Here is an 18335-nt window from a genome sequence, read left to right as displayed (position 1 = left end):
ATAAATCATAAATCTTGTCTTCATTAGTCCATGCTTAATCTTTTTTTATTTTATGTACACATTCATTTATTTTTAATAAATCAATAAACAGGAACTCACCACTCAACCCAAGAGTAAGAAAAAGTAACAATTATATTTATATAAAGAGATATACATGTTATATACATGTATACAATTAATATATATGAATGTAATTGTTTTTATTTGCTCATCTCCTACACAGAGAGCAACCTAGTTATATTATTTTTTAACTTGGTGACAGTTATGCCAGATGAGATTCATCACCTTGGTTCATGACGCAGTCTCCTCATTGGTCTATGCTTGACCATCTTTGATTTTATTTGTGCCTGTTCATGTTTAATAATGCATACACACACACACCCATCAGCCAACCAGCCAACCTTAGAACAGTAACACTAACCATCACTCACGTTGGTTGGTCCATGGCTCATTTTCCACAGAGTTCACAGCCAAGATCTTCATCAACAAGAGTGTCATTAGACCCACCCTGGGGCCTCCATTCTGTGGAACACAAGGCACGTATTAAAAAGGATGAAACAACCAGGTATTCTTTAATGGCTGTTGGATGAGCAGCTCAAGATGAATCACAATTTGGTTCATGACACACTCTCACCATTGGCCTAAGTGTAGTTCTCATTGTACATATTTTTTCACTTGATAATCTTATTATAATAAACATGCATGACCTAATCAAAAACAAGAGTAACAGCCATTTTAAGCATCTGTCTCTATGCTTCTTACCCACGAAGGAACCAGCCCAGATCTTCTTCCTAATGGACTCAGGTATGCAGAGTTGTAATAACAATCTTTGATTCCAGGTATAATCACATCATTGTTTCCTACATGTCCCTTTTACTGTTTTTACTTATTTTTTTAAATATAATAAACACATAAGATCAGCACTAACACAGAACAAAAATATCAATCAGCACTTATATTATGCTTCTTATCCACAGAGATAAGAGCTTTGTTTTGTTTTATGGTTTTAAATGGTCCACAATTGTACATAAGTGTATTAATCTTAATCCATAATTCATAAAACATTATCTTTGGTGCTTCATTATCAGCCCTCTTTCATTCTTTCGTTTATTTTATTTACTCATCTAATTCATTTTTTTAAATTTTTCATTTAAATTCAATTAGCCAACATACAGTACATCATTAGTTTCACATGTAGTGTTCAATAATTTATCAGTTGCAAAAAAAAAAAAGAAAAGAATGAGGAGACACAGAAAAAAAAATAAATAATTTATCAGTTGCGTATTACACCCAATGATCATCACATGCCATCCTTAATGCCCATCACCCAATTACCCTGTCCCCACAGCCCCGCCTCCCCCTAGCAACCCTCAGTTTGTTACTCATCTAATTCATATTTAACTATACAGCAAATACACTCAAAGCCACCATCCAGCCCCAGACCAATGACCATCTGTGTAACTGTTGATATGCTTCCTACTCACCATCCCAACACCTTGAATTCATTGGGCTTTGTTTCTGTTTGTTTTGTTTTGTTTTTAATAACTACAGTTGGATACAACAGATTACTCATAACCCTTGTTTAAAAACACATCCTCATCACTGGTCCATACTTGGACCTCTTTAATTTTATCTATGCATTCATTCATTTTTAACTATTCAGTAAAACCCATTAAGCCCCACCTACACCCATCTAGAGTTGCCTTCCCCACAAAGATCTTACATCTCCTGTGAAAAACCCCCATGTGCCCATTCTATGGAACATAAAGCCCCATGAAAAGGAAGAAAATAGCCTAGACCTTGTTTGTTTGTTAATGTCAGGTTAGCAGACCTGGATTAATCATAATCTTTTGTCCAGAACACATTCTCACAATGACTGTATTCAAGGCCTTTATTACATTATTTCTTGACTCTTTATTCTTTTTAATAATAAAATTAATAACCACAAACCACTCCGATCTCTTTATAGCCCTTGGTTGTGGAGAATTAATCACGATCCTTGGTTCAGGTCACTTCTGGCCGTTGCCCCAGGGTTGCCCCTCTCTTAGTTTACGGATTCTTAAAGCCTATACAACAACCATGCGTGGCCCCCACCTCCACTCCCCCCGCTCTTAGCCCCTTGCTGCCCTCTGCCTTCAATGGTCGCTCCCAAATCTCCCGAATACCCTCCTCTCCTTCCCCTTTTATATATATATATAAATCACGTATGTGATTTATATATTACATATATACAAAAGTCACACGTGTGGATTCTTTACAAATATCTTCCAAGGGCCACTGGCTTGCGGCGCCTCTGCAGGGCTCTGTCAGGGGGAGCATGAATCCATGTGACTCACTGAAGAGCACACCCGCCAGGGGACGGTACAGGGACTCAAACGGAGATCCTAGAACTGTGTGCCATCTTCACTTTGCCTGCCTACGTGCTCACAGCCATAAGACACCGCTCCCAATGGTTAGAGCACATGGGCCCAACACCACACTGCCTGCCCCCAGAGCCAGCCTCGAGCCCTGACAAGCTGGGCAGCCTCAGGAAAGTTAGCGAACCTCTATGTGCCTGTTTCCCCCTCTGTAAGATGGTCGCAGCCCTAGTCCCTAAGCAGAATTAGCCACTATTTTCCCACCAACGGCAAGCAGGTAAAGTCTCCCACCCCCACCCTGTCTCTGAGCCCTCACCCAAATCTTTCTTCCCTCTGCGGCAGCGCCCGAGCTGTGGTGCTAGACAGACAGACAGACCAGGTTCCACCCCAGCAGGCACTCCTGAGCTGTGTAACTGCAGAGACGTGACCTGGCCTCTCTGTCTTGTGCCCCGACTTGTGCGATTTGTAGACTGAGGACAGCAGCACCCTCGTGGGTCCAGCGTGAGGGTGCAGTGAACTACCGACAGTTCCTCAAGCAGCTCCCACCCTGCACACCACCCCCTCCCCGGCCCACCCGCCCACCCCGCTGGCCAAACAGCCCCCAGTCTGATCAGAGAAACGAATTATCTCGATGCTCAGGCCAAGCCGAGGGTTTCGGGAAGGATGGGCCTCGGGCAGGAAATTGTTGGGATCTGTTCTTTTTTGGACACGGCATCAAAGCTTAAACAAGTGCCCTGGAAAATAGAAATCCAACTAAGGGATGCGCTTTAGAAAACTAAAATTCATTTCATGAAATGGGGCTGCCCTCGGGGGAGTCTATGCCAGGAGATTCTTGATGATCAAATCGTTTCCCAGAAACGACAAATGCCTCTACTCTGACCCTTACTGACAATATAGCCAGTTTCCTCCCTACCCTCCCAGACTGTCCTGGTAGGTGCCCAGCACACTGACCACGGTACAACTCTTGAGACATGAAACATTAAAAATAGATTAAGTTTTAAAAGATACATACGTCATGATTCTGTGTGTATAATGTAATATATACATACATATATCCACTTGGGGAGACTTTCCTAAGGGAGTCACGGGAAGACCACCAGGCTGGGAACCTAGGCTCCTGCCTTTGCCTTCATTACACTGCATGGCCTGGGCAAGGCCCGTCCCCTCTCTGAGACTCAGGTGCCAATAATCCACCAGTCTGCCCTCCCTCCCAGGTGGTGTGGAAGTGAAAAGCATCAAGTTTAAGTGCAAGTGCCCTCCAAGCATCAGAGGATCATTAATGTTGTACCTCCTGCACCCAGCACGTAGTGGTCACGGCATGCTTTAGCATACATTATCTTGTTTGATCCTCACAGCAGCCCTGCGAATTAGACATAATAATCATAATTAGCCAGTATTGATTGAATGCATACACTGCCCCAGGCACCATGCTGCCTGCTCGGCATATGCACTGACAGTCCTCTGGGGTGGGTACAGTTCAACAGTATCTCTGTTTTTCTCCCCCCCCCAAAAGTTCTGAGCCCACATTTTGTGCCAGGCACTGGTCTAGGTCCTGGGATACAGCAACGACCAGAACAGACAAAATCTGAGAGCTAACATCCCTTGGGTGGAGACAGAACAGACAATATTGAAAGTATGTACAATATGCGGGATAGGACACAGTGATAAGAGCTCTGAAGAAAAATAAAGCAGAAGGGAGAGCAATAGCCAACAACCACGAGAAAGCCTCCCTGAGAAGGTGATACTGGAGCAGACATTCTTAGTCCCATTTTACACGCGGGGAAACTGAGCTTCAGAAAGGTGAAGTGACTTATAAGTGGTCACACAGCAAGAAGGATGCTAAGCTCCAGAGTCTGTTTTACCCACTTACCCCCACTGCCTCATTTTTGTGGCAGTTCTTGCTCTCTGACACCCCACTGTCAGCCTCCAAGGTGAGTGTGGGAACGAGCGTGTGGGTGAGTGGGAGGGCTTGTGTGACCTCCCACACAGGCAGTCCCAGGAGCACAGAGCATCTCCGGGATATACTAATAGCCCTGGGTGAGTAAATACACTGCCTTTCTTAAAGAAGATGCAGTGGATATAGTTGCACAGAGCCGGTGTCAGGTCATGCTGAAATCGGAGCATGCACAAAACACAGCCCAGCAAGTCAGCACAGATGCTAGGCCCATATCCTGTCTGGGGTAGGAGGGCATCCAAATGTACTTCCCCCACCCAGTACTCCCCTCTCCCCCCAGGCAGCTACACTCTGCCGAGGCTTTAGTTGCAAATACCCTGCCCAGAAATGGGAGGAGGTCACCCAGTCCTCATGCCCTACATGAGCTAAGACTCCTTGGAACAATTCTTCGTTCCAACTGGCCACACTCAAAAGAGCAAACAAAGAAATATTTATAAAGTGATTATTTTCTCCTCCCCCCCCCACACATAAAAAATAGACAGAGAAAGAAATTTGGTAAGAACATATATGAGAATACTGGGGGAACTTGCCCACTGCTTCTAGAAGCCATGAAGTTGAACCAGACAACTTAATTGTTCATCTTGCCCTTCATCTACTCAGCTTCTTTTCAGCTCCCATTCAACCTCTCTGTAATTCTCAATACGCCAGGAAATTCCTATTCCAAGACTTAATATTTCATTAGATTGATCCTGTCCATTTAGTGTGTATAATTCTCATTTCCCTAACTAGAGCTAAAATCTTCTAGTCTTAAATTTATATGTGTTTCTATTTCATGGGCTCCCTCTCCAAAAGCAAACTCATACACCTCTCTGAGCACCTGTTCAGCTATCTATAAAATGTGGATAATGATTCTTAGCAATCAGAGATATTAAATACCATCTCAATAAAAATAGTTATGACAATTACAATTTTAACTATAATGGAGTATTTATTGAATGCTAACCATATGAGAAACATTGTTTTAAACTCTTTAAATGTTTGACTCATTTAATTTTCAAGTACCCATTACTAAGGTGCTGTTGGTGTCCCCATATTACAACTGAGGAAACTGAGGCACAGAGGTTAAATACTCACAAAACTAGTAAATGGCAGACCTGGGAATTAAACCTGAGCATCTGGGATGTGTGTAACAGGACTTAGCCCATACGCAGGTTATCAAAACATAGCTGCTGAAAGCCAGGTCTTCAGGGAGGCTTGCTGATTTGCCCTTCAGCCCTCTGTCTGATTCCCTCTCTCCTTGCCTTGTACTCCTTCAGGCTCCTGAGTCATTTTTTACATCTGCTTCCCTTAGTATTCAGTTATCATAGGAACCACCAGAAATTTGACTTGATTAATTACACTACAAGATGTCAGTGGTATAGTTGACCCTTATATGTGTGATAGTCACAAATAGGACAAACTAGAGAAGGTGTTACTTGAGAAATAAATTTAGAGTCTGGGGGATAAGAGGTCCAGCTCCCTGATAGACCAGGAGGGTGGGTCTAACATGGGTTAACCCCAAGGGTTTAATTTTTTTTCAGACACAGTCTTAGAGAAAAAGAAATGGGAAGCGGGTATGAGTTTGGAAGAAAAAAGCAGACCCGGGTTCAAATCCTGATTCCGTACTTATCCTTGCATGATTTGGGGCCAGTCACTTAGCATTCCTAAACCTCAATTTTCTTGTATCTTAATTGAGGGTGGTAATTGCTATCACTGAGGGTCATTGTGATGATTTAAAGAAGATAAAATTATGCCAAGTGGCTACAAAAGGACTGAGCATGCGGTTGGGCTCAGGGCTTAGTCATCCAGGAGAGCCAGGGGAAGGAGGCTGCCTGCTGTTTCTCAGTGCAGTGTGAAAACTGCTGGGGCTGAGAGTTGCTGCTGAGAAGCTCCAGCACCACAGCTGGGGCTTGGTCCCTGTGAGCTGGCAGCCCACCTGTTGTCCCAGAGCCACCTGAGCCAGTCAGTTTGCTCAGAGGCAGAACAAAAGGCAGGAGCTTCTCCAGCAAGCTCCACTCACAGGAAACATCTCTTCAGAGACCAAGTAAGCCTTTGATGTTGGTGAGAAACTGACTCTTCTCTCTCACTCATCCATCTATCCACCCTCTGCCCTTGAATTCATTCACCCATCTCACCAGCATGCATCAGCCAGCACACCATCCCTCCATCTGCTCGTGCCTCACTGAGGCAAGCATCCATTCATCCAGCTGACTGAACATCCATCCTTCCACCTCTCCATATTATGCACAGGAATCAGACAAACCTGGATTGCAATCCTGGGTCCTGCTTCCTAGCTGATCTTGGACAAGTCACTAACTTCTCAGGGTCCTCTCATCTGTAAAATAAAGGGAAATGAGTCATAGCTGGGGTGAGGATTTAAAGAGAGTGGACATACCAATGCATGGAATGAGCAAATTATCATTAAATGTTCACTCCCTCTGCTTCTGCAATTGGGCCAGGATTTATACAGGGAGAAAACCAGTACATCTTGCATGACATATTGAGAAATGCTTTTTAGAAATTATCTGCAGTGTTTTAGTAGTGTGCATCCCCATGTGGTCCCAGGGGCTGGGTGGTGGCCAGAGTGGTTTGGGGTAGTGGTCCCTCCTAGACTCACAGCAGAGAGTGCCATCTAGTGGATCGGCAACCAGCAGGGTCCCTGGTAGGTCCTGGGCTGTTGTTCCGCTGTGGGGTCACAGTTCTGAGCCAGCCAGAGGTCCCAGTCCCCAGACTGCAGACCGCCCTCATTCAGATGTAGTTCATGTACTGTCTTAATCAGTCAGGGGGCCTGGACTGCCAGGAGCCTTTTGTTTTGTGGATGATAGCCAGTTCTGTTTTGCCTACCCCAGCCCAACTCCCCTTTAAATGTTTCCAGAAAAAAAAGAATATTCTAGCACCTCCTGTTTGCTGCATGTCTATTATGTATTAGAAACAGGGCTGGGGGCTTCCCGTGCACTGTCTCTGAGCCTCTAAGTGACCCTGGGAGAGACTCAGCAGTTGCCCCATTTTCAGTAAGAAAACTGAGGTTTACTGAGGGAGGATGGGTTACTCACTTAAGGTGAGGGTATATAGTCAGACCCCTGAATCTGCATCTGTACTTACCTGCTGTCATCCCAGTGTCCCTTGAAAGTGCAGGAAAGAATTTGGACACTGATTTGAACAAGCCAACTGTAAAAGAAATTTATGAGTCAATTGGGGATATTCGAATGCTGAATAGATGTTGGATGACATTAAGGAAAGACTGTTAATTTTTTAACTGTGCAAGTGGCATTGTGGTTATGTTTTTAAAACAGAAAAGAGTCCTTCTTTTTTAGAGATAGGCCTTGAAATATGCTCCGAGGAAACAATATGGTGTCTGGAATTTGCTTGATTCCAGTACAAGGCTCAGACAGAACAAGAGGGGCTGAGAGCTGTGGCACCTGGGTGGCTGCAATGTGGAAACCGTGTCAATTGTGATTGAAAATATGTATTATTTTCTCTACTTTTGTGTTATTTCAAATTTTACATAATTGCAGGTTTTAAAGATCAACAGGTAAAAAATAAAGTGCAGGAGGTGAGGGGGTAGGAGAGGGGAAGCCATTGAAAAAAGCAAAGGAGCCCAGCATCCAAACAAAGTGTTGGGGGGTATTAGGGAGCTGATTAATAGGAATGAATGCCTCCAAGTGGAGAGGGTACAAGAAAGGGGCCAGGGCTGGTAGGAGCAAGCCATTCTAAGTTGGGTGGATTAAGGAGAAAGGGCAAAGGTACAGGGTGCTGCAGAACGAGATGCCCACCAGCCACCCCGAGGCCCTCCTGCCTCCCTCAGACCCCCCATGTTCCCTCCAGGCCCTCCAGCCCCTTCCCTGGCCCTCCTGCCTCTCTCAGATCCCCCGTGTTCCTCCCTGGCCCTCCTGCCCCCTCCCTGGCCCCTTTCCTCCTCCCGAAGATGTCCTGGCCCTTGCAACCTTTTCACTGGCTCTAAAAGGACCTGCTGGCACCTCCCTTCTCCAAGGCAGAGCTGCCCACCTGATGAGTCCTTCCTGAGACCAGCTTGGCTGGTAAGGCTTGAGCTGTCTAGCTTTCAAATGCCTTTTTTATTTTTTTAATTTTTTGCTATTTTCTTAATTGCCTTTTGGGGAGGAAAAGAATTAGTGCTTTTGCCCTAAAACCGTGCACCAAGCTGCTCTCAGCGTTCTCAGCCCCTTTCTCCCCTGCCTCACCCACCCCCTACCCCCCCCACACACACTCAGCCCCCTCCTCTGCATCAGTCTTATCACCACGGCAAACTGACTAACACTCCACCCCAGGTCCAGCCAATTTCCCCAGACCCCGTGGACCACAACCACCCACCTCCTCCTCTCCCCGATCCCTGGCCCTTCTACAGCTGCCAGACTCTCTGTGCGGTGGGCTTCCCAGGCACCTCGCCACTCTGGAAAAGCTCCCTCCCTCCCTCCTCCTTTGCTTCCCATTCTGGAAAGCAGGCCCCAGGACAGTTCCCCGGGACCCTCCCGCAGCCTGGTGCATTGCAGCAGGGCCCTCAGTGAGGGAGGGGCACAGCCGGCAGCCACCCCAAGCCAGAGCCTGCCACCCCTCCCGGCTGTCCCCAGCGGGGCACAGGGCCCGGCCCCCCTCTCGATGCTGCAATTAAAAGCGCCACTACAAAAACAACAGAACCGGTCCCTACTGACGGTGTCCCCCTCCTCACTTTCTGGGCTCAGAAATGCGGCCCAGGCGGCCCCCTTGTGGCACTTGGGGGCGCCACAGACCCTTGGCTGGTGTCTGAAGAATTCAGACTGTCTGATTCCACTGCACCGTGAGTTGGCACAAATCTTAAGTGGCCCAAGTCCTACCCGCTGCAGACCTGGCTCAGCCGCCTCTCTGAGTCGGGGGCCGGTTCTCCTCCCTCCCTCCCCCGTTCCACATCGCGCCCTCCTCGCTCCCTCCCTCCCGGAACCAGCGCTCTCCTGTTGAATACTGCTCCAACACGCAGACAGGTGTCTGGAGATTGTAACAGCCGTGGCAGCAGGAGGGAAGGTGTGGGGACAGGGGTTTTTCTTACAGTGACATTTGGGGAAACTGAGGAGCAGGGAGGCTCACAGTCCCTGTGCCAGTCAGAAAAGGGGCCGGAGACCCTCCCTCCCAGAGCGGGTTCCAGCTTAGAGCGTCTCCCTGAGGTGAGGGGCTGCCCTGAAGACTATCTCCTGTTCCCCTTTCTCAGTCATCAAGCCCTCATCCCCTCCAAAGCCAGTCCTCCCCACGAAGAAGCCCTGGCGGGCCCCCCCCCAATGTGCTCCATCCTCTCTCACGCACTGTCCACATAAACAAGCCCCAGCCCCCTCCGTCTCTATCTGCAATCTGCTTGGAGGTGGGCAGGGCCCTCTCCACGTCAGGTTAATAATGCCATTTTCATAAGCCTCTGCCCATAGGTGCTACCACCTAATTTTGAATCTGCCCTTCAAACGGATTGGGCCACAGAGGAGCTGGGATCTCAAGCACCGCTGGGAGGTGCTTATAACTAATCAATCCATCCCCTGCCCACCCACGCCCCCCCAGCACTCGGCTCTGCCTTCCTGAGCAGTCTTCAGCAGCAGGGTGTGGTGGGGAGCTTCAGACGGCCTGGGGTTCCATCCCAGCCTGGCCTCACAGCAGCTGAGAGACGGTGAGTCTGCGACTTCACAATCCCCTGCCTCAGTTTCCTTATCAACCCAATGGGGATTATGAGGCTGGTGCTCAGAGTTTTTCCTGGGGTGAGTCCTATGCAGGCAGCCCAGCTCAGGGCTTGGCCCCGAGACAGGCCTCCATAAATCTCACCTGCCATCATCCCCGTCCCCCACCCGGATCACTTGATGTGCAGTGACTGACTTACTCCCTGTCTCTCTCCCCCACCAGACTGAGCTTCCAGGACAGGAAGCCGACTGCCACTGCTCGGGGTCCAGCCTCCCACTCGGGTCTGGGCCTGACAAGGTAGGTGCACTGCAGTGGTTTGCAGAATGAGTGCATGGGAGGATGCCCGGATCCCACAGTCTGTGGGATGCCCAGAGCCCACTGGGTTTCTCTTTCCCAGACGCACCCCCCCACCTCCTGCCTGAGCCAGCCCTTCCAGGCGGCGGCAGAGCTAAGTGTTTCTCATGCCTTACCCCGGGGCCCCGCGTGCTGTTACATACAAGGCAAATTCTTGCTGTATTAAATGCAGATGTGGGCTCGCATGCGTTTCTACCGCCTGCTGCATCTACTGTGAGCTCACAGGCCAGGGGCTGCCTCTGGCTGACTTGATTTGTACGATTAAGCCGGCAGAGGGGTCTCTGGCAGGCAAGGTTCCCGTTTGTATTCGGGGCAGGGTCGCGAAAGGCCAGACTGTCTTCTTTCTTGCGCGCCACTTGTTACATGTGCACCTCCCTCCCTGGGTCCCACTGTCTACTCCATAAGCATTCATGAAGTGTCTGATGTGTGCTAGGCGACTCTTATCTCATTTCATCTCACGGGGAGGGAGCCCCTCTCGTATCTATCGCACAGGGAAAAACAGAGGCTCTGAAAAGTAAAGGGAATTGCGTGGTCTCACAGCTAGGAAGCGGGGAGTCCAGCCCGGTCTGGTGTTGTCTGTCTCGGGAGCCCCCCAGCCCCACCACGGCCGCCTACCGCCGTTGCCACTGCCGCTGCTGCAGGCTTGACCAGGGCCGGCCAGCCGCCAGCCAGCGGCTCCTGCAGAAAAGGCAGGGGGTTGCATAGAGAGCGTTCTCCCTGGCAACTAGCAGAGGGGCCATAAAAAACGGAGGGCTCAGACGCCGCTTAACAGAGAGATCTGAGCAGCTGGATCTGGGAGGGGAGACCCGCGCCCTCCCCTGGGCTCTCTGCAGAACAGCAGGGCAAAGGGCTCAGTCCCAGACCCCACCGAGCAGGGGCAGAGGCGCCCCGGGACAGGTGTAGACGGCTGTGATCGGGACGGTGACAGGAACCCCAAATCTGATCCCTTGGTGGGTGGGGGGCTCGCTCCTCAGCACGGAAAGGAGAGGACTGAAGTGAGCTTGCTGTCTGTGAAGAGCCGAGGGCAGAGGGGGCGAGGGGGCTGCAGCAGAGCCGCGGAGGCAGATGCAGAAAGCAGGGGAGGGCTCGGCAAAGCAGCTCTGTGTGCGAGCCCTGAGCGGGCTGCTCGGGGAGAGAGGGAGCTCCCTGTTACAGGAGGCATCCGAGCAGAGAGAGGCAGGCCGGTACTTGGCCGGGAGGCTGCAGCACGGCTCCCTGCCCGGGCTGGCAGCCCGCACGTCTAGGCCTTTGAGAAGCTCCTACAGAGCTAAGTCCCAAGCGGGGCTGGCTGCGGAGGAGGCAGTCTGGGGTCAGAGCAAGGATGCGCAGACTTTTCCCATGTACCTTGCCCTGAGCTGCATGGCAAAGGCACGGAGATGGCTGGTGGAGCGCTTCTGTCACAATGAGGCAGTGAGGGAGAGGAGCAGAGAATGGGGGTGAGTGCTCGGGGCCAGCGCGGGGGAGGTGGGGGGCTGTCCTGCAGCCAACTCCCCATCTCAAGGGCCGGGCCACCTGGAGTGGCTAAGTGCCCGCCCCAGCTCCCAGGCCCAGAAAAGCTGGCCTGGGTCCTCTCTGGGGCAACAGGCTGGTGCAGCGGGTGGGGGGGAGCCTTCCTGCGGGGGGGGAAGTCGGTGGGGGGGTCTGGTGAGTTGAGAGGCCGCCCGGTCATGGGAAAAGCAGGGCCCTTTGCTGGAGGCTGGGCCGCAGCCACAGATTCAGCGGGCTGCTGGACCGTGACTTGGATGCTCTGGGGACTCGTGAAAGCCCCTCACCCGGCGATGGGGCCCAGGGGCCTGCATGTTGATGAATGCGGCCCACGCTGCACTGGGCGCTGGATCTCCAGGCCCATTCATGGGGGCTCAGTTCCCAGGAACTCTGGGTGGACGGGGCCTTTATCAGGGGACCCCCGCTAGACGAGGCTCTGTTCTGCAGTTTCTAAAGGAGTTTTCTTGTCTTTGTTCCCAGTGCAGGCGCTCAGGGAGTGCGCGCACACGTGTGTGTGTGTGTGTGTGTGTGTGTGTGAGAGAGAGAGAGAGAGAGAGAGAGAGAGACAGCCTGGCTGAGGGGCCAGCCCGAGTTTCCTTGTCTGTGAAATGACCAGGCTGCCCTAGCTCACCCTCTCGAGGCAGTGACGCACTTTCATGGGGCAGTAGGATTGTAAGATTCAGGGAGGGCAGAAGCACCTGGGGACCTGGGGATGGAGCCCCTTGTCACTGCAAGCCTAATTGTCCTGCTCCTGACAGTCCATTCCGCCAGGGCACTGTCGGGGTCCCGACAGCTGCTCTGACCCGCCGTGGGGGGGCAGCATCGTGTTGCTGGTGGAGAGTGCAGGCTGGCTCCCCACAGACAGACAGACAGACAGACTGCCCCCGCTGCCCCGCTTGGGAGCTGCTGGGAGACCTCAGGGAAACTGCTTTTCGGAGCCTGGGGATTCTGTTGTTATTAAGTCACTGCTCTTTTTTAATCTATTAAAGGATTGCTTTGAAAGTGTCGATTTGCAAATGTTTGGTAAAGTGGTATTTGCATATGCCTTCCTGCCTCTGCAGCATTATGTGGGGGGGCAATGCGGGGGTGCGGAACAGAAGCCACGCACATAAGAAATTTTGCAAAGAGAGGTTTCTGGTCAGGGGTAGCTGGTGGTGCAGGAAAGAGCTCAGGTCAGCGCTGGTGTGGATTTGAAAAGTCACCTACCCAAAATCCCTAACCAGCCAAAGGCCACAGGGCAGCAAACCCTTTAGCCCCTGATGGGCAAGCTGGCTGGGGAGGGGACTCCTGCTGAGGAGGAGGCGCTATCCCCCTCCCCAGGATACTTCCTCTGCTCCAGACACAAACAGAGCCCAGCTCCCTGGCCCCTGCCACCCCCCCCACCCCCGTCCCTGCGTGAGGAAGTGGGGAGTGGGGTTTCGGCATGAAGCGCGGGGCCACAAGGTAGGGGCGCGGGCAGCTCCACACACAGAGGCAGAAAACCAGCCCCAGGGCGAGCCGCTCCAGAGTAAATAAACCCAACCTTGCGGAGAGAGGAGTCTTTGTGCCCCGCGGCGGCCGGGGAAGTTCACTTTTGTGTAAAAGGCAACAGCCGAGCCATGCTTGCACTAGGTAAGGCTGCCTCGGCTCACAAAAACCTCCTTCAGGCTGGGCCCGGCCCAGGGAGCGTTTTCTGTGAAATTCAGGAGAAGTCAGGTTTAGCCAGAAGTTTTTCCAGGAATTATTAACCCCTGGAGACTGTACCACTGTTCCTTCCGAGCCGTCCTTGCCAAAGTCCATAAAATACACGCCTAAAAAATCTGCCTGAAGAGCAGTCTGACATTTTATATATATTTATAAAAAAATAAAATAAACTATTGCCAAACTTTTCAGGAGAACCCAATTAAACCCGGCGGGGGCAGCCCCCTTCCCTGCCAGGGCGCTGACAGAAAGGCCAGGGTCTCCCTTGGGGGCGTCTGCACTGGGGCGAGGGGAGAGGGGGTCTTCATTCCTGCTCACACTCTCGGGCTTTTTTTTTCCTCTGTGGGTCTCCCTGAAGGCTCCTGTTTTCCACTGGCTACTGTGTGGGGTGATTTATTTGTGCTCTTGTCTCACTCTCACTCTCACTCGGTGTGTGCAGATGCTTTTCTGATCAGGAAACTGAGGCACGGGAATTCTCAGGGCCTGGCTTGCCAAAGACGTATACTTCATGTCCGCTCTGTAGCCAGGTTTGTGCTCTCAAGATGGCCAACTTCTCGGGGTGCCCCCCACCCCCCCACCCTGGAGAGAAAAAAAAAAAGACCAAAACCGTGAGCAGGTCAGGTGACTTCTGTCCCTCCCACAAGCAGGTGAGGCCCTCTGCCCCCAGGGTGATTGTGGACCTGGCATGGTCGTCCCTCTGCCCCGGAGCCTGTGCTCCTTCTAGAACATGACACTGTCCCAAAGGTAGCATCCACTGTCAGCCTGTCTTCTCCCCAGAGCCCTTGCCATCACCACAGCTGGTGGCTCTGCTGTCACATGCTAAGACTTACCTCCTTCTTATGTTCTGGGACCAGGCCCATTTCCCTCTGGCAAGGAGAAGGCCATAAAAGATGCAATCAACCATTTCCAAGCCGTAATTATGCCCCCCAAACCCATCACCAGCACGCTTGACCCTGAGATGCTACCACCCCCTCCCTACTCATGGATTCTGGGGTCCTGCCAGCAGGCATGGAGGGAACCTGGTGTTGCACCCCAGAAGCGGCAGAGCTGTTGGGGGCGGTGGGGGAAGGCCCCCCCACTCCAGGCGTGTGTTTGTGGTCTGACGCATTCTGAGTACTCACCCAGTGCGCAGGGCAGACGGTTCAGTCCTCAGGAGCAGAATAGGAGGCTTTTTCATTGAGGGGAAGGCAGATCCGGGTGACCCAGGAGCCCAGGGCACTAGAAAGGGACAAAGGAAAGGGGGTGATTAACATGTGGCTGGTTTCATGAATTCTAGAAAAATGCAAAACATTCTCCCGAACTAGGAAAACATGTCAATGAGGCATTGCACTTATGGGGACTGTGCTTTGTTGGACTTTTGAACGAGGTGTTGGGGGGAGTTCAGCGTGACATACATTTCAAAGCCTGGTCTAAAAGGCTCAGGAGAAGCTGGTTGGGAAGGCAGGCCGAAGCCCCCAAGTGTAAAAGGCAGGGCACACACTGACAGGACCAGGTAGCTCGCGGGGCGCCTAGAGAGGTCAAGGGGTCGGTGGGGTTGGGGGGGACGGGAATGAGGCTGGGAAGCTTCCAGCCAGACCCTGAAGGGTCTTACATGCCAGGCTAAGGCTCTTGGACCTCATCCCAGAAGCTCCAGGAAGTCAGGAGGAGGATTTAAAGCAAGACAGTGACAAGGTCAAAATGGCATTTTAGAAAGATCAATGAAAATAAACTTTGCAAACCATTTAACCCAGCTACCCCACCTCCAAGAAGCTGGGATAAAGGAACAGCCAGGGACATGCTTACAGATTAAGCTATAAAAATGCTCGTTGCGGGACCATTAGCAATAACAAAACACGGAACGGCTTAGGTCCTTTTTAGCAGGCATCAGTGGAACAAAATCGTAGGAATTAAAACCTCAGTTCGTGACATGCTCATTTATCTGGGCGAGGTCCACTTTTATCTTATGTATTTATTTTTATTTATTTTCTTAAATAATATGACAAGCAGCCATGAACCTGTGACCCCCCTCCACCCCACCCAGATAACCAGGACTTTGACCAGAGCTCCTATCTGGACCCATTCTCCAACCGCCGCCCCCCCCAGCACACTTACAGCTGGGATTTTCAACAATAGAAGAGGGTCTAATCAACAAGGGTGCATACATACCCCGGAATATTAAACAGCTCTTAAAAAGAATGAAGCAGCCGAGACCTATTGTCTTTTAATGGACCTCAGTATTTTGCGCAGAACTGGATTAATCATGATCCTTTGTTCATAAACACTTTGTCATCATTGGTCCAGGCATGTCCCTCTTTTATTTTGCTAATTGATGCATCCATATATTCATTTGTGATAATGTCATAAACACTTGTGAGCCCGCTCCTGAGAAATTACTTACACCTGCCCCACGCTCCGTGTCCGTCCCCACGGGGTAAGGACCTGGGGCTCTCGCGACAGCGGTGAGGGGGTTAAATCAGCCCCAGTGCGCTCAGATTACAGGGTACTAAGGTGTGTTATAAGGCACGGTGTCGATCTTGATTATCTCCAGGCAGATTCCTGAGGGAAGAAAAATAAGCAGAAGAAAATGTACACTGTGATGTAGCTTATGTAAAAAATAAACAAAATCATATATTTTAGAGGTCTATTTATATACATACATAAATGCACAGAGAAATATCTGGAACTGCACACCTGAAACTGGTAACAGCAGTGAATGTGCTGGGGGTGGGGGGAGCTGGGAGTGAGGGAGGGCTTGCAGATGGCTTTAGCTTTTATCTGCAGTGTTTGATTTTTAGTAATGAGTGTATTAATTATCAGCGCATTCCTTGCATAATTAAAATAAACACTTTGTGTGTGGTTTTTTTTTTTTTTCTTTTTTTGGTTTTTCTCATTTGTTTGTTTGTGGGGTGGGTGGCGGGGTTTGTTTTCCTTTTTTACAAAAACAAAAGGAAGAGCATTTTGGCTGATGGCCCAGAATGGGGCACACATCCCCAAAACAAGTTCTGCAGACACGGGGGATTTATTTTATCCCAAAGATCATTCCTCTTTTCATTTTATATGTTCTAAAGCCGGAGCCCCCGGCCTCCCAGCGGCGTGTCAGTGACAGGAGGCCAGCAGGTGCGGGCCTGCCGGCTGCGATGTTACCGCCCCCAGGCCCCAAATCCCTCCAGAGCCCCCCGGCGGGGGTGTCTGCAATGCACCCTCTTCGGTCTTTAAGAAGCCCCAAAAGCGAATGTCCTGGCCCGTGTTCTCGGGGATTAGCTAGCTGGAATGAGAACTCCGGGAGAGCGTCACAGGATCTGGGCCCAGAGAAGGGGACGCGCGGGCCTCCGGGAGCAGTGGCCCCGCAGCTCCCATGCATAGTCAACAGGCACGCGGCTGGCTGGCCAACAGCCGGGGCCTCGCCGCATCCCCGGACAGCAGCTTTCTGGGCAGAACCCACAGTGCCATCTTCCCACCCCCATGTCTCATCAAGAGGGAGTGTGGCTCAAGGGCATGGGTATTTCTGACCTGTCAGTTCCAGGACAAAGGGGAGCAACCCCACAGGTCTTTGCTTGCCCCCCTGTGTCCCTCTCCCCAAGACACCTCAACTCCTGCTTGCTCACTGAGCTTCAGACTCAACTCCCCAGGCCCCCTCCCAGCTGTCTAGGCTGTCAGAATCCCTGAGCAGGCACGGGGCTAAACGCGCAGCGAAACCATCTCAGTCTCACCTAAAGATGGAGACGCTGAAGCTCTGAGACCCCCAGAATACCAAACTAAGCCAACGTTCAACCCAAATCAGTGTGAGCCCTCGTCCGGTTTCACCCTGGCCGCCATCTGCACAGATCAACTAACTCCTCTCGATAGCACAGACGGGGACCTTCTAGAACTTTCCTCCCCTCTGCCAGGCAGGGATCTATTTTTGACCATGACTTTGTGCGGAAGAAATGTGAGCACAGGTTAACCAGCCCTCTGCGAGTGTGACCAGCTCTTAATCGCCTTTCCCGCACACGAGGCTCTGCTGTTTATTACATAGCATTTTATTTTGGCCTGGGTTTGGTCCTGGTGAATACTTTAAAGTATTTGTCATAGTTTTTCAGATATGAAATATGGTAGGATAAAGAAAAATAAAGTGCAGTATCCGGGCTGACATCACCTGCGTCCACCTCCGGGCCAGGGTCATTCAACATGAAGACGTTCACTCCTACGGAAGGCCTCATAAATCCAGGCAGCGCCAGTCCAAGTTATATAGTTGACTCAAGGAAAGGCTCTCTGGATCCCAACACTGACCCCCGACTGTCTCTGCTCCCCTCGTCCTCCCTCTGGGTTCTAGAAAAATGAGAAGGGCTTTCAAACAGGGAGGGGACAGATCCGCCTCAAATAAGAATTGTTTTTATCTGTGTTGAATACCTACCATGTGCCAGGCATTTTCTATTTCATTTCATTTAAGGCATCAAGGCAACGCCTAAAGAGGACGGTCTCCATCCTACAGAAGGGGAGGGGGACTGGCCGTCATCTGACCAAAAGTCACCCAGGGGAGTCTGTGTTCTCTGCCCCCCCTCCAGCAGGCCCCTTGGGCCCCCTTTGAGCCCCCACCAGAGAGGTCCCACTTGTTGTACCCCTGTGTACATGATCAGAGACTTAAACACCTCCCTTGATTACATATAACAGAGTAACAGCATTATTCTGGATTTTTAATAATATTACCATATTAATGCAGTGTAAGGTCTCTACCTCCCCAGAACCTGTGTGGCGTAAAGACAGGGCGTACACACCTGGTCTGCTGTGAGGTCAGCCTAGGAGGGCCGCATCCACCCCCCTCTGGGTAAGGGTGCCATCCCGGGGGCCGGGGAGGCGGGGGCTGGGTCCGCACCCTGGCCTCTGGAACCCACGACTCACTGCCCATCCAGGGGGCAGTGAGC

At 50.9% G+C, this 18335-nt stretch overlaps 1 long non-coding RNA gene and 1 other non-coding gene across 7 annotated transcripts in view; both read right to left on the bottom strand.

Annotated features, from left to right (window-relative positions):
* Positions 1-18335, bottom strand: part of LOC144378889 (uncharacterized) — an 83113-nt gene extending 64778 nt beyond the window's left edge. For 5 of the 6 annotated variants that reach the window (XR_013440832.1, XR_013440831.1, XR_013440835.1 and 2 more), the window contains exons 1-7: positions 18189-18335; positions 15833-15990; positions 14577-14673; positions 7393-7458; positions 6554-6625; positions 3646-3717; positions 432-522 (exon numbers count right to left, since the gene is read on the bottom strand). This is a non-coding gene — a long non-coding RNA (uncharacterized LOC144378889). Of the gene's footprint in view, positions 1-421; positions 523-3645; positions 3718-6553; positions 6626-7392; positions 7459-14576; positions 14674-15832; positions 15991-18188 lie in introns of all 6 variants that reach the window. The other variant, XR_013440834.1, reaches the window with a different exon arrangement.
* Positions 15658-15734, bottom strand: LOC118537278 (small nucleolar RNA SNORD112). Its single transcript, XR_004918038.1, has one exon. It is a non-coding gene; the product is annotated as a small nucleolar RNA SNORD112 (small nucleolar RNA).

This window comes from Halichoerus grypus, chromosome 8 (genome assembly GCF_964656455.1).
Source record: "Halichoerus grypus chromosome 8, mHalGry1.hap1.1, whole genome shotgun sequence".
NCBI classification, from domain to species: Eukaryota; Metazoa; Chordata; class Mammalia; order Carnivora; family Phocidae; genus Halichoerus; species Halichoerus grypus.
Note: the sequence above shows the minus strand (reverse complement) of the source record. Positions and strands in the feature narration are given on the sequence as shown.